Source organism: Natrix helvetica (genome assembly GCF_964273705.1).
Source record: "Natrix helvetica genome assembly, chromosome: W".
NCBI lineage: Eukaryota > Metazoa > Chordata > Lepidosauria > Squamata > Natricidae > Natrix > Natrix helvetica.
This window is the reverse complement of record NC_138555.1, coordinates 59,329,742-59,350,908: the sequence shown is the minus strand read 5'-3', so window position 1 is coordinate 59,350,908 and position 21,167 is coordinate 59,329,742.

The following is a 21,167-nucleotide window of genomic DNA, read 5'->3' as shown; positions in this document are numbered from 1 at the left end:
CATGAACTTTCAACTAGGTGAACTTACAGGATGTAATTCAGAGTTGAAATTCCATAGAGGTGCTAACATGCCTGTGGAATAAATTGGACTTTTAAAGATGTTTTTGCCTTGGACAATGATTTAATTCTGCATGGTATTTAGAACCCTAACACCTGGATTCACTCAGACCTTTTTACAACTCACAGCCGGTGCACATGCACACACTTCCTGTCCCTCTGCCTCCTCCCTCTTCCTGGATTAACTCAGACCTTTTTAAAACTCACAGCCGGTGCACATGCAAAAACTTCCAGCCCCTCTGCCTTTTCCCTCTTCCTGGATTCAATAAGACGGTTTTAAGACTCACAGACTGTGCACCACACACTTCCACCCGTCTGCCTCGTCCCTCTTCCTGGATTCACTCAGACGGTTTTAAGACTCACAGACTGTGCACCAAACACAGTTGAAATTACTGTAATAATTTATTTATTTGTTTGGAGTTTTTCCAAATGTTTTCTTTGTGATGCACTATGTTGGAGTTTTTCCAAATGTTTTCTTTGTGATGCACTATGTTGCTTAAAAGTGTTCAGACCAGGTTTATGTGCCTCAAAGTGGCTGCTTTTCTATGGGCAGGCCAGGTGCAAGGCAGATTTAGTGTGTTTCACCCTCCTTGTTAGGTAATTCTGAGGTGGTTGATGGCTCTGTGAGCTTCATGGCACTGTCCTTTATAATTTCCCACAATGTCTTGATAATATTTATTCCAGTGGCTTTGTCTTTCCTGTCCTTAGGGTTAGGGAAAAAATAGCTGGTTTCATTTGCAGTCTTTTTTTTTGGGGGGGGGGGGGATATTATTTTTTGGATTTTCCTGGCACTGTCATAGTTTGTATGGGTGTGGGTGTGTAATGCTGCGAGAGTAGGCTTAATTATTGTTTTCTTTCATACTTTTTTCTGTTTCCGTTAGTTAGCAATTGCTAAAACAAATCCCATGTGACAAAATATTCTAAGACTTCTTGATTTTAATTGTCAATTTATTTATTCCTGCACATTGTAATATTTATTCATTTTCATAACTCTGTTTTTCCACTGTTGTGCAAACACAATTCCAGCAGCTGCTAATATGTGTAAAATTAAATATATATTGTACTCCCTTTCAAATAGCCAACAAAATATTTCTGGTTTTAATTCCATATCTTGCTTTACCATTGCTTCTAACCACTAACTTCTGAATAGCTACTTGCATATATTCTTGTTTTTTGGAACTGAGAACTAAATCTACCTATGACATTCATTCTTGAACTGAAGACTATATCTTTCCTGTTTCTCATCCTTCCTGAAAAGACTATACAATGTTGGTTGAAATCAGAGGTCCCTTCTGTTACCTGTAGTCCTCAGCTTACAACCCTCAGTCCAATATTGTTTTATTTCTTTGGCAGGCAGTTAGTATTACTTATCATAATGAAGAGGCAACAGAGTTTGACTACTTTCTTCTCCAAAAAACCAAGAGTTGAGGAATCAGCTGATCCAAAACAGGCACCACCAGCAGCACCAGCGCCAGCACCACCAGCAGCGCCAGCGCCAGCAGCACCAGCGCCACCAGCAGCGCCAGCGCCACCAGCAGCGCCAGCGCCACCAGCAGCGCCAGCGCCACCAGCACCAGCACCAGCGCCAGCACCAGCGCCAGCACCAGCGCCAGCACCAGCGCCAGCACCAGCGCCAGCACCAGCGCCAGCACCACCAGCAGCGCCAGCGCCACCAGCAGCGCCAGCGCCACCAGCAGCACCAGCGCCACCAGCACCAGCAGCACCAGCAGCAGCACCAGCGCCAGCACCAGCACCAGCGCCAGCACCACCAGCGCCAGCACCACCAGCACGACCACTACCACCAGTTGAGGTCGGCGAAAGCAGCAAGTCCATCGACTCCACTGTAGTTCCACAACTTCCTGATTGCTGGAATTTGCAGCAATACAGTAACTTCAAGGACAAGTATGATGGACTGGCAGTATCCGACAAGAAGCTGGGTTGTGAGTACTGTGCAAAACCCATGTTCTCGTTAGAGCAAGGTATTCATGTTTCCAAAGAGTGGAAACATTTCCAGGTGGCACCAGCAGGGAAAAGCAAGGATGTACAATAAGCATCACTCCGAAAAAAATTAAGGGAACATTTTCAATCAAAAGCCCACCTTATTTGCGTGGAGACCAGTAAGCAACGGGAGCAGGAGGCTTTGACCAAATCCGTGGATAAGTCAACTGAGAAACATTTATCCACTACTTGCACAATATTTACCACCGTTTACGATCTGGCGCAAAGATGTAATCCCTTCTCAGACATCGAAGCGCAAGTAAATTTGCTCAATACAGTTGGAGTGGATGTGGGAGTTGGCTTGCATTCACGGAGATCTGCAGTGAAAATCGTTGAATTCATTGCAAACCAAATCAAGACCACTGTGTTTTCAAGGATTATTGCAAATAATCGAAAGGTGTGTCTAATTATTGATGAAGCCTCAACACTTTCAATGAGAGCAGTGCTGATAGTTTTCGTTAAAGTTGAGGATCCAGAGTGCCCAGCAACCATCTTCGTTGAGCTTCTGGAATTACAGAGACAAGATGCAGATACCATATTTTCTGCAGCAATGGAAAGCTTGCATAGAGTTGGATTTACCACCGGATATCTACGCAAGAATTTAATCGCTTTCTGCTCCGATGGTGCCAACGTTATGCTTGGAAGAAAATCTGGAGTCAGCGCCAGAATAGCTCAAGAGTTCCCAAACATCATCATCTGGCACTGCCTGAACCACCGCCTGCAACTTGTGCTGGATGATGCAATAAGAGAAGTGAAGCAGATCAACCATTTCAAGATCTTCCTGGACAAAGTACACACCACCTTCCACAAATCCTGCAAGAGCCAGAATGAGCTCTTCCAAATCTCTGAACAATTGGGCATAGAAATTGTGAAGATTGGCAGAGTTTTGGGACCAAGATGGGCTGCCTGTAGTTTAAGGGCAACCATGGCTGTGTGGCGTACTTATCCAGCGCTACATCAGTTTTTTCAGGGAAATGAAAGGTTCCCGGGCATGGCTTCCCGTTTTGAAAATTTAAACTTTTTGCAGGATTTGGCCCTGATGATCGACATCCTAACTGAGATTTCTTGGCTGTCAAATGCTCTACAGGGGAGAGAGACAAATATCGTCATGGCCCAAAAGTTAGTATTGCGGTCAATCGATTCTTTGGGAAACCTTAGACGGGGTAAGGGCAAATGTGAAAACGAACTTGTGGAATTGCTAAAAACAGAAGCCTTCCAAAACATCAAGTTAGCTCCAAATCACCGATTTGTTGCCCTTCCTCGTGGAATACTTGTGGAAAGCATCATCACCAATTTAAAGAAAAGGCTGATGGATTGCGACCATCTAAGAACAGGTAGCCTATTGCCAACACCAAACAAATTGCACTTTATCACTTATCTGGAGCCAGATTCCTGGCACATTGAAGATGTAGTCGTTCCATGGGCTGAGGCAGAGCAAGCATTGGATGCATTTGGCAATATTTTTAATCACAACATTAACATTAACGACTACAGAGATTTTTTGGAAAATGTAAAGAAAAATCCACAGAAGTACAAAATTCCTGGCAATATCCGGAAAGCTAGAGATATTGTCAGAACAATTGCTGTTAGTTCAGCAGAGGCGGAAAGGGGGTTCTCAAAAATGAACCTCATATGTTCGGAACAAAGAACACGCCTAACTGTACAAAACATAAGTAATCTGATGGTGATAAGTGTTGTTGGCATACCTGTTGAGAGATGGGACCCAATTCCGACAGTGAAAGCTTGGCTCAGAGCGCACCACCACACAGCTGATGATCCACGGGTGAAGACGAAGAAAGCTGCAACAGAAGAATCTGGAAGCCTAAGGACACTATGGAGATATCAACAACCAGAAAAGCAATAAAACAAGTAAGTACTTGAGTGTATCTCTTTCATTGTGCTATTCTTATGTAAGGTGCAAGTGCAAGCAATTAAGGTCTTGCTTCCTGTGTCTGTCTTTATGCAGGTATTTCAATACGCTTCCATTGAAAAGGTGGTGTGCAGAAGACGGGCAAGCTGGTCATCTCTCCTCTGTAAGTAGCTGAGTTTAATGCTGGCTGAGTGGTGTGGTCTGTGCTGTGTTCATGCTTGAGATGGTGAAGTGCAAGCAATTAAGGTCTTGCTTCCTGTGTCTTTCTTTATGCAGGTATTTTGGGCTTCCATTGAAAAGGTGGTGTGCAGAAGACGGGCAAGCTGGTCATCTCTCCTCTGTAAGTAGCTGAGTTTAATGCTGGCTGAGTGGTGTGGTCTGTGCTGTGTTCATGCTTGAGATGGTGAAGTGCAAGCCCTTCATGCTTCCTGTGTCTTTCTTTATGCAGGTATTTTGGGCTTCCATTGAAAAGGTGGTGTGCAGAAGACGGGCAAGCTGGTCATCTCTCCTCTGTAAGTAGCTGAGTTTAATGCTGGCTGAGTGGTGTGGTCTGTGCTGTGTTCATGCTTGAGATGGTGAAGTGCAAGCCCTTCATGCTTCCTGTGTCTTTCTTTATGCAGGTATTTTGGGCTTCCATTGAAAAGGTGGTGTGCAGAAGACGGGCAAGCTGGTCATCTCTCCTCTGTAAGTAGCTGAGTTTAATGCTGGCTGAGTGGTGTGGTCTGTGCTGTGTTCATGCTTGAGATGGTGAAGTGCAAGCCCTTCATGCTTCCTGTGTCTTTCTTTATGCAGGTATTTTGGGCTTCCATTGAAAAGGTGGTGTGCAGAAGACGGGCAAGCTGGTCATCTCTCCTCTGTAAGTAGCTGAGTTTATTGCTGGCTGAGTGGTGTGGTCTGTGCTGTGTTCATGCTTGAGATGGTGAAGTGCAAGCCCTTCATGCTTCCTGTGTCTGTCTTTATGCAGGTTGTTGGAGCAAGGTGGTGCAGAAGACGCAAAAAAGGACAGTAATTTTCCTTTTCTATTATTTTGTGTGCTTGTTTCATCCTAATGCAGTGCATGCAATTAAGGTCTTGCTTTCTCTGTCTGTCTTTATGCAGGTTGTTGGAGCAAGGTGGTGCAGAAGACGCAAAAAAGGACAGTAATTTTCCTTTTCTATTATTTTGTGTGCTTGTTTCATCCTAATGCAGTGCATGCAATTAAGGTCTTGCTTTCTCTGTCTGTCTTTATGCAGGTTGTTGGAGCAAGGTGGTGCAGAAGACGCAAAAAAGGACAGTAATTTTCCTTTTCTATTATTTTGTGTCCTTGTTTCATCCTAATGCAGTGCATGCAATTAAGGTCTTGCTTTCTCTGTCTGTCTTTATGCAGGTTGTTGGAGCAAGGTGGTGCAGAAGATGCAAAAAAGGACAGTAATTTTCCTTTTCTATTCTTTTGTATGCTTGTTTCATCCTAATGCAGTGCATGCAATTAAGGTCTTGCTTTCTGTGTCTGTCTTTGTGCAGGTTGTTGGAGCAAGGTGGTGCAGAAGACGCAAAAAAGGACAGTAATTTTACTGTTCTATTCTTTTGTGTGCTTGTTTCATCCCAAACTGGCAATGAAAGAGTTCATTTCTGTGTGTTTTCTTTGTGCAGCCCATTCACTGGAGTCCGTGATACTGAACACTGGCAAGAACAGTCATCCTCCTTCTGTAAGTAGCTCTTTTATTGTTTTTGTACTTATTTTAGTCTTATTGTAGTTCACCCATTGTGGCAAAGAATTCAGTGACATCATCTTGACCACTCCCACCAGGTCACATGGTCGGCAAGCCACTCCCACCAGGTCACATGGTCGGCAAGCCACTCCCACCGGGTCACATGGTCGGCAAGCCACTCCCACCGGGTCACATGGTCGGCAAGCCACTCCCACCGGGTCACATGGTCGGCAAGCCACTCCCATCGGGTCACATGGTCGGCAAGCCACTCCCACAAAGGAGGCCACACCCACAGAGTAGGTTCCAAAAAAATTTGAAACCCACCACTGGTGCACATGCAAACACTTCCAGCCCCTCTGCCTTTTCCCTCTTCCTGGATTCAATAAGACGGTTTTAAGACTCGCAGCCTGTGTACATGTACACACTTCCAGCCCCTCTGCCTCTTCCTGGATTCACTCAGATCTTTTTAAAACTCACACAGTGTGCATCCACACACTTCCAGCCCCTCTGCCTTTTCCTGCTTCCTGAATTCACTCAGACGGTTTTAAGACTCCCAGGCGGTGCACATGGACACACTTCCTGCCCCCCTGCTTGTTCCCTCTACCTGGATTTACGCAGAACTTTAAAAAAGTCACAGCCGGTGCACATGCACAAACTTCCAGCCCCTCTGCCTCTTCCCCCTTCCTGGATTCACTCAGACCTTTTTACAACTCACAGCCGGTGCACATGCACACACTTTTTCTCCATCTGCCTCTTCCCTCTTCCTGGATTCACTCAGACATTTTTAAAACTCACAGCTGGTGCACATGCAAACACGTCCAGCCCCTCTGACTTTTCCCTCTTCCTGGATTCACTCAGTCGTTTTTAAAACTCACAGACTGTACACCACACACTTCCACCCCTCTGCCTCTTCCCTCTTCCTGGATTCACTCAGATCTTTTTAAAACTCACAGAGTGTGCACCCACACACTTCCAACCCCTCTGCCTCTTCCCTCTTCCTGGATTCACTCAGACAGTTTTAAGACTCCCAGGCGGTGCACATGGACACACTTCCTGCCTCCCTGCTTGTTCCCTCTACCTGGATTTACGCAGAACTTTAAAAAAGTCACAGCCGGTGCGCATGCACAAACTTCCAGCCCGTCTGCCTCTTCCCTCTTCCTGAATTCACTCAGACCTTTTTACAACTCACAGCCAGTGCACATGCACACACTTTTTGTCCATCTGCCTCTTCCCTCTTCCTGGATTCACTCAGAGGGTTTTAAGACTCACAGACTGTGCACCACACACTTCCACCCGTCTGCCTCTTCCCTCTTCCTGGATTCACTCAGACCTTTTTACAACTCACAGCCGGTGCACATGCACACACTTTTTGTCCATCAGCCTCTTTCCTCTTCCTGGATTCACTCAGACATTTTTAAAACTCACAGCCGGTGCACATGCAAAAACTTCCAGCCCCTCTGCCTTTTCCCTCTTCCTGGATTCAATAAGACGGTTTTAAGACTCACAGACTGTGCACCACACACTTCCACCCGTCTGCCTCGTCCCTCTTCCTGGATTCACTCAGACGGTTTTAAGACTCACAGACTGTGCACCAAACACTTCCACCCCTCTGCCTCTTCCCTATTCCTGGATTCACTCAGACCTTTTTACAACTCACAGCCGGTGCACATGCATACACTTCCTGTCCCTATTCCTCTTCCCTCTTCCTGGATTCACTCAGACATTTTTAAAACTCACAGCTGGTGCACATGCAAACACGTCCAGCCCCTCTGCCTTTTCCCTGTTCCTGGATTCACTCAGACATTTTTAAAACTCACAGCCGGTGCACATGCACACACTTCCAGCCCCTCTGCCTCTTCCCTCTTCCTGGATTCACTCAGACCTTTTTAAAACTCCCAGCCGGTGCACATGCAAACACTTCCAGCCCCTCTGCCTTTTCCCTCTTCATAGATTCAATCAGACGTTTTTAAGACTCACAGCCTGTGCACATGCACACACTTCCAGCCCCTCTGCCTCTTCCCTCTTCCTGGATTCAGTCAGACCTTTTTCAAACTCACAGACTGTACACCACACACTTCCACCCCTCTGCCTCTTCCCTCTTCCTGGATTAACTCAGACCTTTTTAAAACTCCCAGCCGGTGCACATGCAAACAGTTCCAGCCCCTCTCCCTCTTCCCTCTACCTAGATTCACTCAGACGTTTTTAATACTCACAGCCTGTTCACATCCACACACCTCCAGCCCCTCTGGCTCTTCCCCCTTCCTGGATTCACTCAGACGTTTTTAAAACTCACAGCCTGTGCAAATCCACACACCTCCAGCCCCTCTGCCTCTTCCCTCTTCCTGGATTAACTCAGACCTTTTTAAAACTCCCAACCGGTGCATATGCAAACACTTCCGGCCCCTCTCCCTCTGCCTCTTCCTGGATTCACTCAGATCTTTTTAAAACTCACAGAGTGTGCATCCACACACTTCCAGCCCCTCTGCCTTTTCCCTCTTCCTGGATTCACTCAGACGGTTTTAAGACTCCCAGGCGGTGCACATGGACACACTTCCAGCCCGTCTGCCTCTTCCCTCTTCCTGCATTCACTCAGACGTTTTTAAAACTCACAGCCTGTGCACATCCACACACCTCCAGCCCCTCTGGCTCTTCCCCCTTCCTGGATTCACTCAGACCTTTTTACAACTCACAGCCGGTGCACATGCACACACTTTTTGTCCATCTGCCTCTTCCCTCTTCCTGGATTAACTCAGACATTTTTAAAACTCACAGCTGGTGCACATGCAAACACGTCCAGCCCCTCTGACTTTTCCCTCTTCCTGGATTCACTCAGAGGGTTTTAATACTCACAGACTTTGCACCACACACTTCCACCCCTCTGCCTCTTCCCTCTTCCTGGATTAACTCAGACCTTTTTCAAACTCACAGACTGTACACCACACACTTCCACCCCTCTGCCTCTTCCCTCTTCCCTCTTCCTGGATTCACTCAGACGTTTTTAAAACTCACAGCCAGTGCATATGCACACACTTCCAGCACGTCTGCCTCTTCCCTCTTCCTGGATTCACTCAGACCGTTTTAAGACTCACAGACTGTGCACCAAACACTGCCACCCCTCTGCCTCTTCCCTCTTCCTGGATTAACTCAGATATTTTTAAAACTCACAGCCTGTGCACACACACACACTTCCAGACCCTCTGCCTCTTCCCTCTTCCCTCTTCCTGGATTCACTCACAGGTTTTTAAAACTCACGTCTGAGTGAATTTATGTTCTTAAAACTCACACCTTTTGCACAGGGAGACACTTCCATCCCCTGTACCGCTTCCCTGTTCCTGGATTCACTCAGATGTTTTTAAAACTCACAGCCTGTGCACACACACACAGTTCCAGCCCCTGTACCTCTTCCCTCTACCTGGATTCACTCAGATATTTTAATACTCACAGCCTGTGTAGAGGCACATACTTCCAGACCCTGTCTCTATTCCCTCTTACTGGATTCACTCAGACGTTTTTAAAACTCACAGCCTGTGCAGAGCACATACTTCCAGCCCTTGTGCCTCTTCCCTGTTCCTGGATTCACTCAGATGTTTTTAAAACTCACAGCCTGTGCACACACACACACTTCCAGCCCCTCTGCCTTTTCCCTCTACCTGGATTCACTCAGATGTTTTAAAACTCACAGCCTGTGCACACACACACACTTCCAGACCCTCTGCCTCTTCCCTCTTCCTGGATTCACTCAGACGTTTTTAAACCTCAAAGCCTGTGCACAGGAACATACTTCCAGCCCCTCTGGCTCTTCCCTCTTCCTGGATTCACTCAGACGTTTTTAAAACTCACAGCCTGTGCACAGGCACCCAGGTCCAGCGCCTGTACCTCTTCCCTCTTCCTGGATTCACTAAGATGTTTTAAAAACTCACACCTTTTGCACAGGGACACACTTCCAGCCCCTGTACCGCTTCCCTGTTCCTGGATTCACTCAGATGTTTTTAAAACTCACAGCCTGTGCACACACACACAGTTCCAGCCCCTGTACCTCTTCCCTCTACCTGGATTCACTCAGATGTTTTAATACTCACAGCCTGTGTAGAGGCACATACTTCCAGACCCTGTCTCTCTTCCCTCTTCCTGGATTCACTCAGAGGTTTTTAAAACTCAAAGCCTCTGCACAGGGAGACACTTACAACCCTGTGCCTCTTCCCTCTTCCTGGATTCACTCAGACGTTCTTTTTTTTTCAGAAAGTTTTATTGGCTTTTTTAAAACATTTATAAGGAAAAGGGTAAGTGGAATGGTTACAAATTTTGGCAGTTGCAAGTGTGGCAGACGCCCCCTCCCTCCAAACTCATAGGATACATCTAAATATAAAACATTAATACATAATCATAAAAAATCAGCACATTAATTCTAGAAAAAATAGCTTTCAATCAATTTATATAGTTATGATATATAGTCTAGATATAATTTCATTATTACTTTCGGTCTATTTATAACATTGTGGTTTTCTTATTCATTTTTGTGATCTGAGCTTTCTTGGTGTTGCCCCTTCACCCCCCGCTGGCAGAGCTCCGGCCCCTCCCGTGTCCTGTGTAACCATTGTGGTGTCTTCTGTTTTTTCTAGGTTCGCTTTATTTTTTTCCATAAAGGCCTGTGCCTCTATGGGTGTGTTGATTCTGATTCTTGTCTCCTCCCAGAATATCAGCATACCTTCAGGCATCAACCATCTAAACCACACCCCCTTCTGGTATAGTTTATTCGCCAATTGCGAATAGTTTTTCCTTTTCTCCCTAATTTTTTGGGGGATCTGCTTCAGGATGGTTATCTCCCTGTCATGATATGTCAGTGTTTGCCCCCTTTGTACACCCAGAATTTCATCTCTTGTGCTTTTCCTAAGGAATTTAATATGAACCTCCCTGGGTACATTGTGTGTTCTGGCATATGCTGAATTCACTCTATAGACCAGATCTATCTCCCATTCCATCTGCTGTTTATCTTTGTGTATGTATTCAGCTAGAATATTAGTCATAATGTCCCTTATATTTTCCCCATCTGCTTCTATTACATTTTGAAATCTAAGATAAAAGGACATTCTCTCAAACTCTGTTTTCATTTGTTGGATATCAAGTTCTTTGTTTCCCTTGTGTAAAGCCTCTACCCCCCCTCTCGCCTCCGCCACCCCACCCTCCACAAGGTCCAGTCTCTGTGAATTCTTATAAATTTGGGCTTGATTCTCTTTAATTTCTTCCTTCATTTCTTTTAATTGTTTCTTAATTTCTTCCTGGCCCTGTATGAGTTGCTGGAGCATTTGTTGCAAATCCATCTCTGTACTCTTAGGTTGCATCAGTTCTGTAATCTTTGACTGTGTGGCAGGACTGGATGTTGCAGATGTCGGTGCAGAAGTAGCAAAGCCAGGTTTTCCCGGGGGTGGTCTTTTTGGAGACATGGTTTATAAAACAAAGAGATCAGTCAGTGTAGAAACTGGGCAGCTGGAGAAGTAGAGCAGGCAGATGAGTCCAGAAGGCAGAGGATCCAAACAGGTGGGAGTTTCTTTAGTCACTCTAGCAATAGATGAAAGTTTTTTTTTCTCCAAAGAGTTCAGAAAATAACAATCCACAAGAGATTCCTCTGGGTGACACGGAGACAAAGACCGGAAGCCTGAATTTTAAAGGTGGAGTCAGGTTTTACAGTTCATGAAGACAACGGAAGTGTGCCATCTTGCCCTGCCAGCTTTGGGCTCAGAGGCATAAGAAAAATTTTAAAAGTTCAAAAAGTTCTCAGGTCATCAATAAGTTCTGGAACTAAGTCCCATGAAAAACACTTTTGCTGGGGTGAGGCATCATTAGTTGGCTCTCCCCCCTCCTCCTTCCCCTGGGGGCGAGAGCAGAATTTTAACAAGCCGCTTGTCCAAGGGGGGGGGGAATCCCCCTCCCCTCTAGCCGCTCCTCCAAGAGTAAATCCGAAAGGTTAACTTTTTAAATTACTGAAAAGTCTATCAGTTCAAAAGTAAGGGGATGAAGAGAGGAAGCATCTCACCCCACCGCCGCTGCTTCCTTAAGTTTTGCGTTCTCCGATCGGCATGGGGCGAGACGCAGGGGCGTCCTCCAAAACTGCTCCCCGGTGCCTGGAGCAAAGCGGAAAAGCCCCCACCAGCCGCCGCCGGTGCCAGAGCCTTCTGCGAGCCGCTCCTTCGGCAGGGCGCCTCTTCGGGGCATCCTGTGCCCCCCCGAAGGCGGGGGAAGCCCACCGAAGAGCGGGAGCGGGCAAAGTCCTTGCCCGTCACCGTAGCCGCCGGAACCGGAAGACTCAGACGTTCTTAAACCTCAAAGCCTGTGCACAGGCACATACTTCCAGCCCCTCTGGCTCTTCCCTCTTCCTGGATTCACTCAGACGTTTTTAAAACTAAAAGCCTGTGCACAGGTACACAGTTCCAGCGCCTGTACCTCTTCCCTCTTCCTGGATTCACTCAGAGGTTTTCAAAACTCAAAGCCTCAGCACAGGGACAAACTTACAACCATCTGCCTCTTCCCTCTTCCTGGATTCACTCAGAGGTTTTTAAATCTCAAAGCCTGTGCACACACACACACACTTCCAGACCCTCTGCCTCTTCCCTCTTCCTGGATTCACTCAGATGTTTTTAAACCTCAAAGCCTGTGCACAGGCACATACTTCCAGCCCCTCTGCCTCTTCCCTCTTACTGGATTCACTCAGACGTTTTTAAAACTCACAGCCTGTGCACAGCACATACTTCCAGCCCTTGTGCCTCTTCCCTGTACCTGGATTCACTCAGATGTTTTAAAACTCACAGCCTGTGTAGAGGCACATACTTCCAGACCCACTGTCTCTTCCCTCTTCCTGGATTCACTGAGAGGTTTTTAAAACTTAAAGCCTGTGCACACACACACACTTCCAGACCCTCTGCCTCTTCCCTCTTCCTGGATTCATTCACAGGTTTTTAAAACTCAAAGCCTCTGCACAGGGACAAACTTACAACCCTCTGCCTCTTCCCTCTTCCTGGATTCACTGAGAGGTTTTTAAACCTCAAAGCCTGTGCACACACACACACACTTCCAGCCCCTCTGCCACTTCCCTCTTCCTGGATTCACTCAGACGTTTTTAAAATTCACAGCCTGTGCACAGAAATAAACTTCCAGCACATCTCCTTCTTCCCTCTTCCTCTATCCACTGAGAGGTTTTTCAAACTCACAGCCTGTTCACATCACACACACTTCCAGCACATCTGGTAATTCCCTCTTCCTGAATTCACTCAGACAATTTTCAAACTCACAGCCTGTGCACAACACACACATTTCCAACCCCTCTGCCACTTCCCTCTTCCTGAATTCACTCAGACGTTTTTAAGATTCACAGCCTGTGCACATGCACAAACTTCCAGTACATCTGGTAATTCCCTCTTCCTGAATTCACTCAGACAATTTTCAAACTCAGAGCCAGTGCACAGCACACACATTTCCAGCCCCTCTGCCTGTTTCCTCTTCCTGGATTCACTCAGACGTTTTTCAAACTCACAGCCTGTGCACATCACACACACTTCCATCAACTCTGCCTCATCCCTCTTCCTGAGTTGACTCAGACGTTTTTCAAACTCACAGCTTGTGCACAGCAAACACACTTCCAGCCCCTCTGCCTCTTCCCTCTTCCTGGATTTACTCAGACGTTTTTCAAACTCACAGCCTGTGCACAGCATACACACTTCCAGCCCCTCTGCCTGTTCCCTCTTCCTGAATTCACTCAGACAATTTTCAAACTCACAGCCTGTGCACAGCACACACACTTCCAGCCCCTCTGCCACTTCCCTCTTCCTAGATTCACTCAGAGGTGTTTAAAACTCAAAGCCTGTGCACACATACACACTTCCAGCCCTTGTGCCTCTTCCCTCTTCCTGGATTCAGTCAGAGGTTTTTAAAACTAACAGCCTGTGCACACACAAACACACTTCAAGCCATTGTGCCTCTTCCCTCTTCCTGGATTCACTCAGAGGTTTTTAAAACTCAAATGCTGTGCACACAAACACGCTTCCAGACCCTCTGCCTCTTCCCTCTTCCTGGATTCACTCAGACGTTTTAAAAACTCACAACCTTTGCACAGGCAGACACTTCCAGCCCTTGTGCCTCTTCCCTCTTCCTGGATTCAGTCAGAGGTTTTTAAAACTAACAGCCTGTGCACACACAAACACACTTCAAGCCATTGTCCCTCTTCCCTCTTCCTGAATTCACTCAGACAATTTTCAAACTCAGAGCCTGTGCACAGCACACACATTTCCAGCCCCTCTGCCTGTTTCCTCTTCCTGGATTCACTCATAGGTTTTTAAAACTCACAGCCTGTGCACACACACACACTTCCAGACCCTCTGCCTCTTCCCTCTTCCTGGATTCACTCAGACGTTTTTAAACCTCAAAGCTTGTGCAGAGGCAAACAGTTCCAGCCCCTGTACCTCTTCCCTCTTCCTGGATTCACTAAGATGTTTTAAAAACTCACACCTTTTGCACAGGGACACACTTCCAGCCCCTGTACCGCTTCCCTGTTTCTGGATTCACTCAGATGTTTTTAAAACTCACAGCCTGTGCACACACACACACACAGTTCCAGCCCCTGTACCTCTTCCCTCTTCCTGGATTCACTCAGACGTTTTTAAAACTCACAACCTTTGCACAGGCACACACTTCCAGACCCTCTGCCTCTTCCCTCTTCCTGGATTCACTCAGACGTTTTAAAAACTCACAACCTTTGCACAGGCACACACTTCCAGACCCTCTGCCTCTTCCCTCTTCCTGGATTCACTCAGACGTTTTTCAAACTCACAGCCTGTGCACATCACAAACACTTCCATCCACTCTGCCTCTTCCCTCTTCCTGGATTTACTCAGACGTTTTTCAAACTCACAGCCTGTGCACAGCATACACACTTCCAGCCACTCTGCCTGTTCCCTCTTCCTGAATTCACTCAGACAATTTTCAAACTCACAGCCTGTGCACAGCACACACACTTCCAGCCCCTCTGCCACTTCCCTCTTCCTAGATTCACTCAGAGGTGTTTAAAACTCAAAGCCTGTGCACACATACACACTTCCAGCCCTTGTGCCTCTTCCCTCTTCCTGGATTCAGTCAGAGGTTTTCAAAACTAACAGCCTGTGCACATGCACAAACTTCCAGCACATCTGGTAATTCCCTCTTCCTGAATTCACTCAGACAATTTTCAAACTCAGAGCCTGTGCACAGCACACACATTTCCAGCCCCTCTGCCACTTCCCTCTTCCTGAATTCACTCAGACGTTTTTAAGATTCACAGCCTGTGCACATGCACAAACTTCCATCCACTCTGCCTCTTCCCTCTTCCTGAGTTGACTCAGAAAATTTTCAAACTCAGAGCCTGTGCACAGCACACACATTTCCAGCCCCTCTGCCTGTTTCCTCTTCCTGGATTCACTCAGACGTTTTTCAAACTCACAGCCTGTGCACATCACACACACTTCCATCCACTCTGCCTCTTCCCTCTTCCTGAGTTGACTCAGACGTTTTTCAAACTCACAGCCTGTGCACAGCATACACACTTCCAGCCCCTCTGCCTGTTCCCTCTTCCTGAATTCACTCAGACAATTTTCAAACTCACAGCCTGTGCACAGCACACACACTTCCAGACCCTCTGCCTCTTCCCTCTTCTTGGATTCACTCACAGGTTTTTAAAACTCAAAGCCTCTGCACAGGGACAAACTTACAACCCTCTGCCTCTTCCCACTTCCTGGATTCACTGAGAGGTTTTTAAACCTCAAAGCCTGTGCACACACACACACTTCCAGACCCTCTGCCTCTTCCCTCTTCCTGGATTCACTCAGATGTTTTTAAACCTCAAAGCCTGTGCATAGGCACATACTTCCAGCCCCTCTCCCTCTTCCCTCTTACTGGATTCACTCAGACGTTTTTAAAACTCACAGCCTGTGCACAGCATACACACTTCCAGCCCCTCTGCCTGTTCCCTCTTCCTCAGACAATTTTCAAACTCACAGCCTGTGCACAGCACACACACTTCCAGCCCCTCTCCCTGTTCCCTCTCTCTATATTCACTCAGATGTTTTTCAAACTAACAGCCTGTGCACATCACAAACACTTCCAGCCCCTCTGCCACTTCCCTCTTCCTGGATTCACTCAGACGTTTTTAATATTCACAGCCTGTGCACAGAAATAAACTTCCAGCACATCTCCTTCTTCCCTCTTCCTGTAACCACTGAGAGGTTTTTCAAACTCACAGCCTGTGCACATCACACACACTTCCAGCCCCTCTGCTCCTTCACTCTTCCTGAATTCACTCAGACGTTTTTCAAACTCATAGCTTGTACACACACATACACTTCCAGCACATCTGCTTTTCCCTCTTCCTGGATTCACTCAGACGTTTTTAAAACTCACAGCCTGTGCACATCACAAACACTTCCAGCCCCTCTGCCACTTCCCTCTTTCTGAATTCACTCAGACGTTTTTAAGATTCATAGCCTGTGCACAGAAAAAAACTTCCAGCCCATCTGCCACTTCCTTCTTCCTGGATTCACTCAGACGTTTTCAAGACTCACAGCCTGTGCACATGCACAAACTTCCAGCACATCTGGTAATTCCCTCTTCCTGAATTCACTCAGACAATTTTCAAACTCACAGCCTGTGCACAGCACACACATTTCCAGCCCCTCTGCCTGTTTCCTCTTCCTGGATTCACTCAGACGTTTTTCAAACTCACAGCCTGTGCACATCACACACACTTCCATCCACTCTGCCTCTTCCCTCTTCCTGAGTTGACTCAGACGTTTTTCAAACTCACAGCTTGTGCACAGCAAACACACTTCCAGCCCCTCTGCCTCTTCCCTCTTCCTGGATTTACTCAGACGTTTTTCAAACTGACAGCCTGTGCACATGCACAAACTTCCAGCACATCTGGTAATTCCCTCTTCCTGGATTCAGTCAGAGGTTTTTAAAACTAACAGCCTGTGCACACACACACACACTTCAAGCCACTGTGCCTCTTCCCTCTTCCTGGATTCACTCAGAGGTTTTTAAAACTCAAATCCTGTGCACACAAACACACTTCCAGACCCTCTGCCTCTTCCCTCTTCCTGGATTCACTCAGACATTTTAAAAACTCACAACCTTTGCACAGGCACACACTTCCAGACCCTCTGCCTCTTCCCTCTTCCTGGATTCACTCAGACGTTTTTCAAACTCACGGCCTGTGCACATCACAAACACTTCCATCCACTCTGCCTCTTCCCACTTCCTGAGTTGACTCAGACGTTTTTCAAACTCACAGCTTTGGCACAGCAAACACACTTCCAGCCCCTCTGCCTCTTCCCTCTTCCTGGATTTACTCAGACGTTTTTCAAACTCACAGCCTGTGCACAGCATACACACTTCCAGCCCCTCTGCCTGTTCCCTCTTCCTAGATTCACTCAGAGGTGTTTAAAACTCAAAGCCTGTGCACACATAAACACTTCCAGCCCTTGTGCCTCGTCCCTCTTCCTGGATTCAGTCAGAGGTTTTTAAAACTAACAGCCTGTGCACACACACACACACACACACACACTTCAAGCCATTGTGCCTCTTCCTTCTTCCTGGATTCACTCAGAGGTTTTTAAAACTCAAATCCTGTGCACACAAAAACACTTCCAGACCCTCTGCCTCTTCCCTCTTCCTGGATTCACTCAGACGTTTATCAAACTCACAGCCTGTGCACAGGCACACAGTTCCAGCGCCTGTACCTCTTCCCTCTTCCTGGATTCACTCAGCGGTTTTTAAAACTCAAAGCCTGTGCACACACACACACTTCCAGACCCTCTGCCTCTTCCCTCTTCCTGGATTCACTCACAGGTTTTTAAAACTCAAAGCCTCTGCACAGGGACAAACTTACAACCCTCTGCCTCTTCCCTCTTCCTGTATTCACTCAGATGTTTTTAAACCTCAAAGCCTGTGCATAGGCACATACTTCCAGCCCCTCTGCCTCTTCCCTCTTACTGGATTCACTCAGACGTTTTTAAAACTCACAGCCTGTGCACAGCACATACTTCCAGCCCTTGTGCCTCTTCCCTGTTCGTGGATTCACTCAGACGTTTTTAAGATTAACAGCCTGTGCACAGAAACAAACTTCCAGCACATCTGCTTCTTCCCTCTTCCTGAAATCACTCAGACGTTTTAAAACTCACACTCTGTGCACCACACACACTTCCAGCCCATCTGCCACTTCCCTCTTCCTGGATTCACTCTTCCTGAATTCACTCAGACGTTTTTAAGATTCACAGCCTGTGCACATGCACAACCTTCCAGCACATCTGGTAATTCCCTCTTCCTGAATTCACTCAGACAATTTTCAAACTCAGAGCCTGTGCACAGCACACACATTTCCATCCCCTCTGCCTGTTTCCTCTTCCTGGATTCACTCAGACGTTTTTCAAACTCACAGCCTGTGCACATCACACACACTTCCATCCACTCTGCCTCTTCCCTCTTCCTGAGTTGACTCAGACGTTTTTCAAACTCACAGCTTGTGCACAGCAAACACAATTCCAGCCCCTCTGCCTCTTCCCTCTTCCTGGATTTACTCAGACGTTTTTCAAACTCACAGCCTGTGCAGAGCACACACACTTCCAGCCCCTCTGTCACTTCCCTCTTCCTAGATTCACTCAGACGTTTTTAAGATTCACAGCCTGTGCACAGAAAAAAACTTCCAGCACATCTACTTCTTCCCTCTTCCTGTATCCACTGAGAGGTTTTTCAAACTCACAGCCTGTGCACATAACACACACTTCCATCCACTCTGCCTCTTCCCTCTTCCTGAGTTGACTCAGACGTTTTTCAAACTCACAGCTTGTGCACAGCACACACATTTCCAGCCCCTCTGCCTGTTTCCTCTTCCTGGATTCACTCAGACGTTTTTCAAACTCACAGCCTGTGCACATCACACACACTTCCATCCACTCTGCCTCTTTCCTCTTCCTGAGTTGACTCAGACGTTTTTCAAACTCACAGCCTGTGCACAGCATACACACTTCCAGCCCCTCTGCCTGTTCCCTCTTCCTGAATTCACTCAGACAATTTTCAAACTCACAACCTGTGCACAGCACATACTTCCAGCCCCTCTGCCTCTTCCCTCTTCTTGGATTCACTCACAGGTTTTTAAAACTCAAAGCCTCTGCACAGGGACAAACTTACAACCCTCTGCCTCTTCCCACTTCCTGGATTCACTCAGTGGTTTTTAAACCTCAAAGCCTGTGCAAACACACACACTTCCAGACCCTCTGCCTCTTCCCTCTTCCTGGATTCACTCAGATGTTTTTAAACCTCAAAGCCTGTGCACAGGCACATACTTCCAGCCCCTCTGCCTCTTCCCTCTTCCTGGATTCACTCAGATGTTTTTAAACCTCAAAGCCTGTGCACAGGCACATACTTCCAGCCCCTCTGCCTCTTCCCTCTTACTGGATTCACTCAGACGTTTTTAAATCTCACAGCCTCTGCACAGCACATACTTCCAGCCCTTGTGCCTCTTCCCTGTTCCTGGATTCACTCAGAGGTTTTTAAGATTAACAGCCTGTGCACAGAAACAAACTTCCAGCACATCTGCTTCTTCCCTCTTCCTGAAATCACTCAGACGTTTTAAAACTCACACTCTGTGCACCACACACACTTCCAGCCTATCTGCCACTTCCCTCTTCCTGGATTCACTCAGACGTTTTCAAGACTCACAGCCTGTGCACATGCACAAACTTCCAGCACATCTGGTAATTCCCTCTTCCTGAATTCACTCAGACAATTTTCAAACTCAGAGCCTGTGCACAGCACACACATTTCCAGCCCCTCTGCCACTTCCTTCTTCCTGAATTCACTCAGACGTTTTTAAGATTCACAGCCTGTGCACATGCACAAACTTCCAGCACATCTGGTAATTCCCTCTTCCTGAATTCACTCAGACAATTTTCAAACTCAGAGCCTGTGCACAGCACACACATTTCCAGCCCCTCTGCCTGTTTCCTCTTCCTGGATTCACTCAGACGTTTTTCAAACTCACAGCCTGTGCACATCACACACACTTCCATCCACTCTGCCTCTTCCCTCTTCCTGAGTTGACTCAGACGTTTTTCAAACTCACAGCCTGTGCACAGCATACACACTTCCAGCCCCTCTGCCTGTTCCCTCTTCCTGAATTCACTCAGACAATTTTCAAACTCACAGCCTGTGCACAGCACACACACTTCCAGCCCCTCTGTCACTTCCCTCTTCCTAGATTCACTCAGACGTTTTTAAGATTCACAGCCTGTGCACAGAAAAAAACTTCCAGGACATCTCCTTCTTCCCTCTTCCTGTATCCACTGAGAGGTTTTTCAAACTCACAGCCTGTGCACATCACACACACTTCCAGCCCCTCTGCTCCTTCACTCTTCCTGAATTCACTCAGACGTTTTTCAAACTCATAGCTTGTACTCACACATACACTTCCAGCACATCTGCTTTTCCCTCTTCTTGGATTCACTCAGACGTTTTTAAAACTCACAGCCTGTGCACAGCACACACACTTCCAGGCCCTCTCCCTGTTCCCTCTCTCTGTATTCACTCAGATGTTTTTCAAACTAACAGCCTGTGCAGATCACAAACACTTCCAGCCCCTCTGCCACTTCCCTCTTCCTGGATTCACTCAGACGTTTTTAATATTCACAGCCTGTGCACAGAAATAAACTTCCAGCACATCTCCTTCTTCCCTCTTCCTGTATCCACTCAGACGTTTTCAAGACTCACAGCCTGTGCACATGCACAAACTTCCAGCACATCTGGTAATTCCCTCTTCCTGAATTCACTCAGACAATTTTCAAACTCACAGCCTGTGCACAGCACACACATTTCCAGCCCCTCTGCCACTTCCCTCTTCCTGAATTCACTCAGACGTTTTTAAGATTCACAGCCTGTGCACATGCACAAACTTCCAGCACATCTGGTAATTCCCTCTTCCTGAATTCACTCAGACAATTTTCAAACTCAGAGCCTGTGCACAGCACACACATTTCCAGCCCCTCTGCCACTTCCCTCTTCCTGAATTCACTCAGACGTTTTTAAGATTCACAGCCTGTGCACATGCACAAACTTCCAGCACATCTGGTAATTCCCTCTTCCTGAATTCACTCAGACAATTTTCAAACTCAGAGCCTGTGCACAGCACACACATTTCCAGCCCCTCTGCCTGTTTCCTCTTCCTGGATTCACTCAGACGTTTTTCAAACTCACAGCCTGTGCACATCACACACACTTCCAACCACTCTGCCTCTTCCCTCTTCCTGAGTTGACTCAGACGTTTTTCAAACTCACAGCCTGTGCACAGCATACACACTTCCAGCCCCTCTGCCTGTTCCCTCTTCCTGAATTCACTCAGACAATTTTCAAACTCACAGCCTGTGCACAGCACACACACTTCCAGACCCTCTGCCTCTTCCCTCTTCTTGGATTCACTCACAGGTTTTTAAAACTCAAAGCCTCTGCACAGGGACAAACTTACAACCCTCTGCCTCTTCCCACTTC